Below are 7815 nucleotides of genomic sequence, written 5' to 3'. Positions count from 1 at the left end.
AGAACCAGCCATAAAAGCTCCAGGTGAGCAAAGCCACTTCCTTTCCTTATCATACACATCTGCAGCCCCACCCCGGTTGCTAGGACGACAGCTAATTAGCCCGGTGGCACTGTGGGCCTCTTCCTTGCAGGTGCGGCCAAGTCTAATGGTGGCCCAGGGTTTATCTTTGGCTCCATTCACCTGCTTCAGGGTTCTGGTTCAGTGGGTCTCGGATCCACTATTCATGCCCCGGAGTTATTTCTAAAGAGAGCCCAGGCCCCTTTTTAAAGCCAATGGCAGGTTCTGCAAAGCAGTTAAATTGCTGGCAGCTTTCACTGAAGTACTTTGGGACAGGGTCACATCTCCCAGCAGGGCGTTGTTTGCAATGGGTGGAGCTGTGGTTTACCGCTGCAAAACCCGGCACTCTGCAGCCAAGGTCTAGGAAAGGGGCTTAGCTTAGCCCAGGCATCAATCACTTCAGTGCCGTTGATTTCAGTGGGGTTCCACATGGTCACACCGAGGGCAGAATCTGGCCCATTGATTCATCGCGGGGCGGGGGCTTGATCTTGGAAGACCCTGGCCCAAGCCAGGCAAACACTTAAGCACACACTTAACATTAACCTCTGTAAGACCACCCACCGGATGGTGCCTGGGAAGGGGCAATCTGACTCTCTAAGGCGTTCAGCCCTGGAGGCCCGTAGGTGGGGCTGAAGGAATCAGGACTCGGGGTGGCTGGGGCCAGTGCTCTCAAGGCCCGGGGCTGGAGGTGCTTGGGCAGGCTGGGGCAGGGGGGCCAGCAGCCACAGTGAGGATGCACTGGGCTCCGGCAGGGGAGGGGGACAGAAGGGGCAGGGCCGCCCAGAGGATTCAGGGGGCCTGGGGTCTTTGGCGGTGGGGGTCCTTCCACTCTGGGTCTTCGGGGCACTTTGGCGGCGGGTCCCGGAGCGAGTGAAGGACCCGCCGCCGAATTGCCACTGAAGACCTGGAGCGGAAGACGCTCCGGGTGTGTTTGGCAGCACTGAAGGACCTGCCGCCGAAGACCCGCCGAAAGCTCTCATGGGGGCCCCTGAGGGGCCCCTGGAAAATTGCCCCACTTGCCCCCCCTTTGGGCGGCCCTGGGAAGGGGAAGAGTTGGGAAAGGGCCTCAGGCAGGAGGGGAGGGGCCGGAGGCTAGCCTCCCCCAATGGCCAGTTCACCCATGCATGATAACCCGGATAACCTCAGGAGGTCATCTAGTCCAACCCCCTGCTCAAAGCAGGACCAATCCCCTGACAGATTTTTGCCCCAGATCCCTAATTGGCCTCCTCAAGGATTGAACTCACAATCCTGGGTTTAGCAGGCCAATGCTCAAACCACTGAGCTATCCCTCCCCCCATAGTCACGTTTTACGTTTCTCTTGCACGGGCGTCAGTGACGGCACAAGGGCTCTCCCTTGACACTGGTTTTACCCCAGTGGATCTCTGTTAACTTCAGTCGAGTTGCTCCTGATTTGCTCCGGGGATAAGCACCAGGAGAATCGGGCTGCCTGCGTCCGGGGGCAAGGCAATGCTGTGCTACGGTGACTTTCTGCACTGCTGTCTGTCTTTGGGATGATTAACAAAGCCTGAGGCTGCGCGGTTTTCCTCTTTATCACGATAACATAGGCAGGGCCCCAAACCATGTTCGAAAATGATGCGGCCGGCCCAAACACAGCTCTGTCCTAAGCCTCCGGCTCCGAGGCATCACGGTAATCCAAACAATACTCATTCGTTCTACCCCTGCAGCTGCAGGCTGGCCCCCAGAGCTGGATACACCCGCGGCAAAAGAAAAGCCACAGCACGGTCAGAATGCAAACAATTCCCCAGTAGGAAGGGAGCGAAGCGAGACAGTGTGGGGGATCTTCAAACCAAGCCATCAAAAGGTCAGGGTGGTTCATTGCATGAAAGGAAGCCAAAGACAGACACATGGAAAGCTGCGACGCGGCCTTCGTGGGGCTCTGGTGGGAAAGACAGGTCAGATCTTTGGTCCATCCTCCAACAGACAGCGTAGCAGATGGACATTAAACTGGGATGGTGCTTGACCTAAGCCAAATGGGCGACGTTCTATTACCACCATACCATCCAGCTGGTCTAAGCAATGCGTGTTTGGATGGAGCAGAGGTGACTGAGTAGGTCAGTGCATGATATTATCCTACGGTCTTCTGAGGCGCTTTGTCCTCTTCCAGCTCTAAACAGGGAGTTCTCAGGGTGCTAGTCTGGGACTTTGGAGACCTAGGTTCAGGGCCAACTCCAGGGTTTTTGCCGCCCCAAGCGGCGGGGGGAAAAAAGAAAAAAAAGCCGCGATCGCAATTGTGATCGGCGGCAGGTCCACTGCGCCGCTTTCTTCTTCAGCGGCAGGTCCTTCCCTCCAAGAGGGACCGAGGGACCCGCTGCCAAATTGCCACCGAAGACCCGGACATGCTTGCTGCGTTGGTGCCTGGAGTCAGCCCTGCCCAGGTTCAAGCCCTCCCTCTGCTGTTGACCTCCTCTGTGACTTTGGGCAGATGACTGAGCCAGAGCCTCAAAGGTCTTGAGGCACCTAACCCCCCCTGAGTTCAAGAGCAAGATCTGGGCCTCAGTTCCCCATCCGTGAAATGGGGATAATAGCAATGCCCTGCTTTTCAGGGATGGTAAGAGGATAAATACCTTACACTGCGAGACGCCCCGTTCCTATGGCCACAGAGGCTTCATGCAGTGAGCTAGATTTAAGGGAACTCTAGATCCTTGGGCGAAACAAAGAGGCTGTTTGCCCGGCCTTTGCTAGGCTCTTTGTCAGTTTCCAAAGAAACCTGTGGTGGGTGGCAGATGAGTGACAAATGATCAACTTTCCAGTAAGTGAGAGAGTTCCTGCGAGTTTCCAGAACCATTTCGCACTGCTCCCAAAACAAAGGAAGCAGAGATGGGGGAGGAGGAAGGGCGAAAGGTGAATTCCACCAGAGATGGTGCTGGCTAGCAGACCAGCTGCCCTCACCACTCAGGAATGTACAGGGATGCTGAGATTAAGGAGGAATTATGGCCTAGAATGTTTAACCCTTAGGGAGCCGGGCAGCTGAGGCTAAGTCATGGGAAACAGACATTTATAGGAGTTTGCAGGTAGTGGTGTTGCAAGGATCAAGGTGTGTTTCCAACCCCAGGGGATCCAACAGGTCAGGATACCAGCCATTTCTCTCTCTCTCTGCTCTCAGAGGCTAAAACCCTAGTTGGGCATTCAGGACACCTGGGTTCCATGCTTCATTTTGCCACTGCCCTCCTGCAGGAAAGTTGTTCCCATGGGAATTAGGCACCTAAACACCTTTGAGGATCTGAGCCCTCCTCTCCCACTTTTTGTCCAATCAGATTATAAATTCATCAAGATGGGGACCAGCTCTCACATGGGGCCTGGAGCCTGATTGGGAACCCCGCGGTGCTATTATAACATGAATAATAATAATAATCTACAGCTCTGTGGTATCTCCAGTCACCTTCTCTGGGCACCAGTCTGTGCCCTGCAGGAAAACCCACTTCCTCTCTGGGGATCAGAGCTGTGGGGAACCCAAGAGGGCAGGTTTGGGGAGTGAGATCTGGGCTGGAGTGTTTCCTGGGAGGAGGATCTAGACTGTTCTCAGTGGTACCTGATGACAGAACAAGGAGTAATGGTCTCAAGTTGCAGTGGGGGAGGTTTAGGTTGGATATTAGGAAAAACTTTTTCACTAGGAGGGTGGAGAAGCACTGGAATGGGTTACCTAGGGAGGTGGTGGAATCTTCTTCCTTAGAGGTTTTTAAGGTCAGGCTTGACAAAGCCCTGGCTGGGATGATTTAGTTGGGAATTGGTCCTGCTTTGAGCAGGGGGTTGGACTAGATGACCTCCTGAGGTCCCTTCCAACCCTGATATTCTATGATTCTATGAGGAGGGTGGAGGCTGAGCCGATTTTGCCCAACACTGCGTCTGGCAACAGAAAAGCCACGTGCTTCCTGGTGCCAGCTGTGTGGCGTATGTTACAGCTTTGCTCTGGGTGCTTGTGATGAAGTGGGAATGTTCTTAATGTTTTCTCTGAATACTGTGTGGGTGCCTCAGTTTCCCCTATGCAGTTCTTAAGTATCTAGGTGGGGGGATAAGGGCATGTGATTGTTGCAGAACCCTAGAGGGCAGGTGTGATACTGTCTGCTCAGAGAATGGCCGACACCCTGTCTCCTGGCAACTGATGGCCTGGGCCCCTCCCCTGCAAAGGTGCCAACTGAAGGTGTTGGAGAACAAAGAGATCAGGTGACCTCCTGGCCTGGGAAAGAGACAAAGGCCAGAGGAGGGGCTGGAGAGTTTCAGTTTGGAGCTGGCTGGGGAAAGAGAGGGAGGCCCAGAACCGGGGTCTGGCTTCGCTGACCTGACTTAGGGGTCCGGTTTCTGTACCTACAAGCTCTGTTTTGGACTGTGTTCCTGTCGTCTAATAAACCTTCTGTTTTACTGGCCGAGAGTCACGTCTGATTGCGGAGTTGGGGGGCAGGGCCCTCTGGCTTCCTCAGGAGCCCCACCTGTGCGGACTCGCTGTGGGAAGCGCACGGTGTGAGACTGCTCCGAGGTCAGACCCAGGAAGGTGGAAGCTGTGTGAGCTTCTTGCCCTGGAGACAGTCTGCTCAGAGAGAGGCGGCTCCCCCAGAGTCCTGCCTGGCTTCGTAGGGAGTAGTTCCAGAGCATCGCCGGGTGACTCCATAACAGTGCTGTCCTGGCTTCCTGGGTGTATCTGGATGGGGAGCTGCATGGACTTTGGTGGGATCCAGCCCAGAATCTGGGTCCTGGATCATGCATCTCTCTGCAGATGCTCAGGCAAGCTGAGCTCAGCCCAGTGCCTTGTGCAAATAGAGCCAGATTCCAGCACTGGGACGTGGGGGTGGATTGGAGCATTTCCAGCAATGGGTCCTTTGCAACAGAGTTCATTCCCCTTATGAGATTCCTAAATCCTGAGTCTGATGGCCTTGCCTGAGAGCTTTGTACAAGACCCACAGGTATGGGTCTGCTCAGCAGAGCCAGCGCTAGGCCTAAGCAGATGAAGCAATTGCTTAGGGTCCTGAGCAGCTCAAAGGGGCCCCCTATTCGCTTTTTATTATGCTTTGGGGGGCAAAATATTCCTGCTTAAGGCCCCCCCCTGAGCTAGCACCGCCTTGGTCTGTGGCTCACGGAGGAGTTTAGCCGCTGACTTTGGAAACCAGCTGGAAAGGCTGGGTTTGCTCTTCGTTGCTCAATCACCATGAATCTGGGGGTCAACTCAGCGGCTGCTGGCTGGTAACGATTCTAATCGGAGCCAGAGAGGCTGGCGGAGCTCGTCAGGATAAACTATGCCATAGATGCACAAGGCTCTTTTTCCCCTGTAATATACACTCATATTTTCCCCCCCCCCCCGTTATTTTTCTAAAGGACACGATCACCCCCGCAGCCTTGGGCCAGGCTGGCGGCCAGGTGTAATTCAGAGCAGCCTCAAGGCAGCTCTAAGGACACATCAACACACACAGACTCTGCCCCAGCTTAACTCAAATTGATTTAAAAACTAGTGCAAACCACTGTGTGGACACTCGGCGATCCATTTAACAGAGGCTAGCTTGGTTTAGCTTAGCTTGCAAGTTACCAGCACATGCTAAACCAGCACACCCCAGGTTTCAAACTGATTTAAGAGCATCCATACAACACGCACCCAGTTAATTAAACACACAGCACTGAGGTGGGGAGACCAGGCCTAAATTGCGTTCTGCTAACGGTCCTAAGTGGAGTCAGGAATTGCTGGATAAGGGCATCCTGGCCTTGCCCCCTGTGGTGGGATGGGGGTGCAGGGGCTACAGGGACCCTTTGACCCATGAGGAGGGGAGGGGGGCTCCCATCTGGCTGTTTGCAGCGCTGCTTTACATCACCAGCATGGCTGCAAGTAGGCCCTCAGTTCAGGGTACATGAGCCCACCCCCAAAAGCCGGGCCCTGCATGTGTGGCTGCACAGCTGGGATAGCCATTATCAGTGCAATTCCCCTCTCTGCTCCTTTGCTCACACTTCCCCTGCATAAGCAAGCTGGGAGCCCCGTTCATGAACCAGGCCCCCATCGGGCCAGGTGCTGTACAGACTCAGAACCCCCTGCCCCAAAGAGCTTCCAGGCCAAGCCTCTGTCCTGTCACTCCCCTGCCTTCTCGCCATTTTCCATCCTGTTTTTTCACTGCCTTGTTCCCCCGCCCTCCTTTATTGACCGGCTCCCCCCTCCAGAGCAGAAAGGGAAACCTGGGGGCATTCAAATCGTAGTCAAATGTTCAAACCACCCAGGCTCCAAATTAGGCAAAATGAGGTTGCCCAGCCTCAATTTGCATGTTTTAAGTGATGTAAATTCACCCAGGGGCTTAGACAAGAGGGGCAAGGACGGACGGAAGGAAAGCAAGAAATCCCTTTATCTCCACTTCACGCCGAACAGTATCACCTTTGTAACTCAGATTTATTGGTTTGATTCCCCAGTGATGGAGCAATAACAATATCGCTGCTTAATCACCACTTCCGCCGGCCCTTAGTCACGCTGGGAGAGGTTTGTGTTCCCAGCTCGGCCAGGAATGTACAAAGGAGAGCCCCCCGCCCGGACCCACCTGTGGGTAAACAGACTCAGGGCCCAGGCATCAGTGACTAACCTCCCAGGAGCGCCCTGAGAGGGCAAACCCGCCAAGGGGTGGGAGGCCGGGATGGCGGCAATGGATAATAAAGGCAGCGGCCAACGGGTGTCAGGCAGCCGGCCAGAATTCCCGAGCGGAACATGCTCATCCCCCTCTTTCTAGTGCACCTGGCATCAGCCTGCTCTTCTGGGGCATGGGCTGTGTGCAGTGAAACACTGCAGGGCCTGAGGCACTTACCCCAGAGTGGGGAGGCGCATTGTTCGTAGAGAGGACAGTGCAATATAATTCCCTCTCCGCCAGCCCTTTCCCACTGGCTAGCTCTCTGCACAGCCCCACCCTGGACAAGGCAGCCAGCCAGGGTTGTCACAGGTCAAAGTCTACCTGGCAAGCGCCTTTTCTACAGCAGCTTGTTCAGGAATCTGCAAGCCGGGAGCCAGGCACTTTGCAGCTACACCCACAGGAGCCTTTCCTGGGGTTGCCTGGGAGGGGTGACATTTGAAAGGCTAGTGCTAATCACAGGCCTGCTCAGGCACCCCCATGCTAGCTTTCATGCCAGAGAGCTCCATGTGCATTGCAGACGTTTAATTCATCCTTGCCATCAGGTTGATAAATATAAGCCTCTGCGTTTCAGGTGGGGAAACTGAGGCAAGGAGCTGGTAAGTGATTTGCCCCTTTTCACGCAGGGCTGACAGAACCCAGGACTCCTGACTGACTCCCCAGGGTTAACCTGGAGACCACACTCCCCTCCTACAGTCCGGTAGAGAACCCAGGTGTCCTGATTCCCAGTGCCCTGCACTAGCCAGAAGACCTGGAGTCAGGTAGGGAACCCAGGAGTCCTGACCCCCCGTCTCCTCACTACCTCCCAGAGACAAGATCACAACCTGAGGGCTTTGACTGGCAGCCCCCTCGTCTAACCATGACACCAGCTGAAGGCTGTGGGAGCTGCAGCTGCCCAGAAAGAAGCCCCCCACGGTGGCTCAAATTGGACACCCAAGATCAGTGCCCCATTTCCAAAGAGCCAGCCTTGGTGACTCACCCCAGGACTAGCTGGCTCCCAACTCTGAGTGCCAGACACACCTTCCGAAGAGCAGCTTGGGTGTTATTGTGACCAGCCCCCTGGAGGCAGAAGGTAGCCGTGGCCATCAGCACACCATGAGCACCATGTTCACATGGAGCTGGTATTTGAGCTTATTCCGGTCACGGATCCCGAACA

Source organism: Terrapene carolina, unplaced genomic scaffold (assembly GCF_002925995.2).
Source record: "Terrapene carolina triunguis isolate 2854851 unplaced genomic scaffold, T_m_triunguis-2.0 Scaffold836, whole genome shotgun sequence".
Classification (NCBI taxonomy): Eukaryota; Metazoa; Chordata; order Testudines; family Emydidae; genus Terrapene; species Terrapene triunguis.
This window is presented reverse-complemented; position numbering follows the sequence as displayed.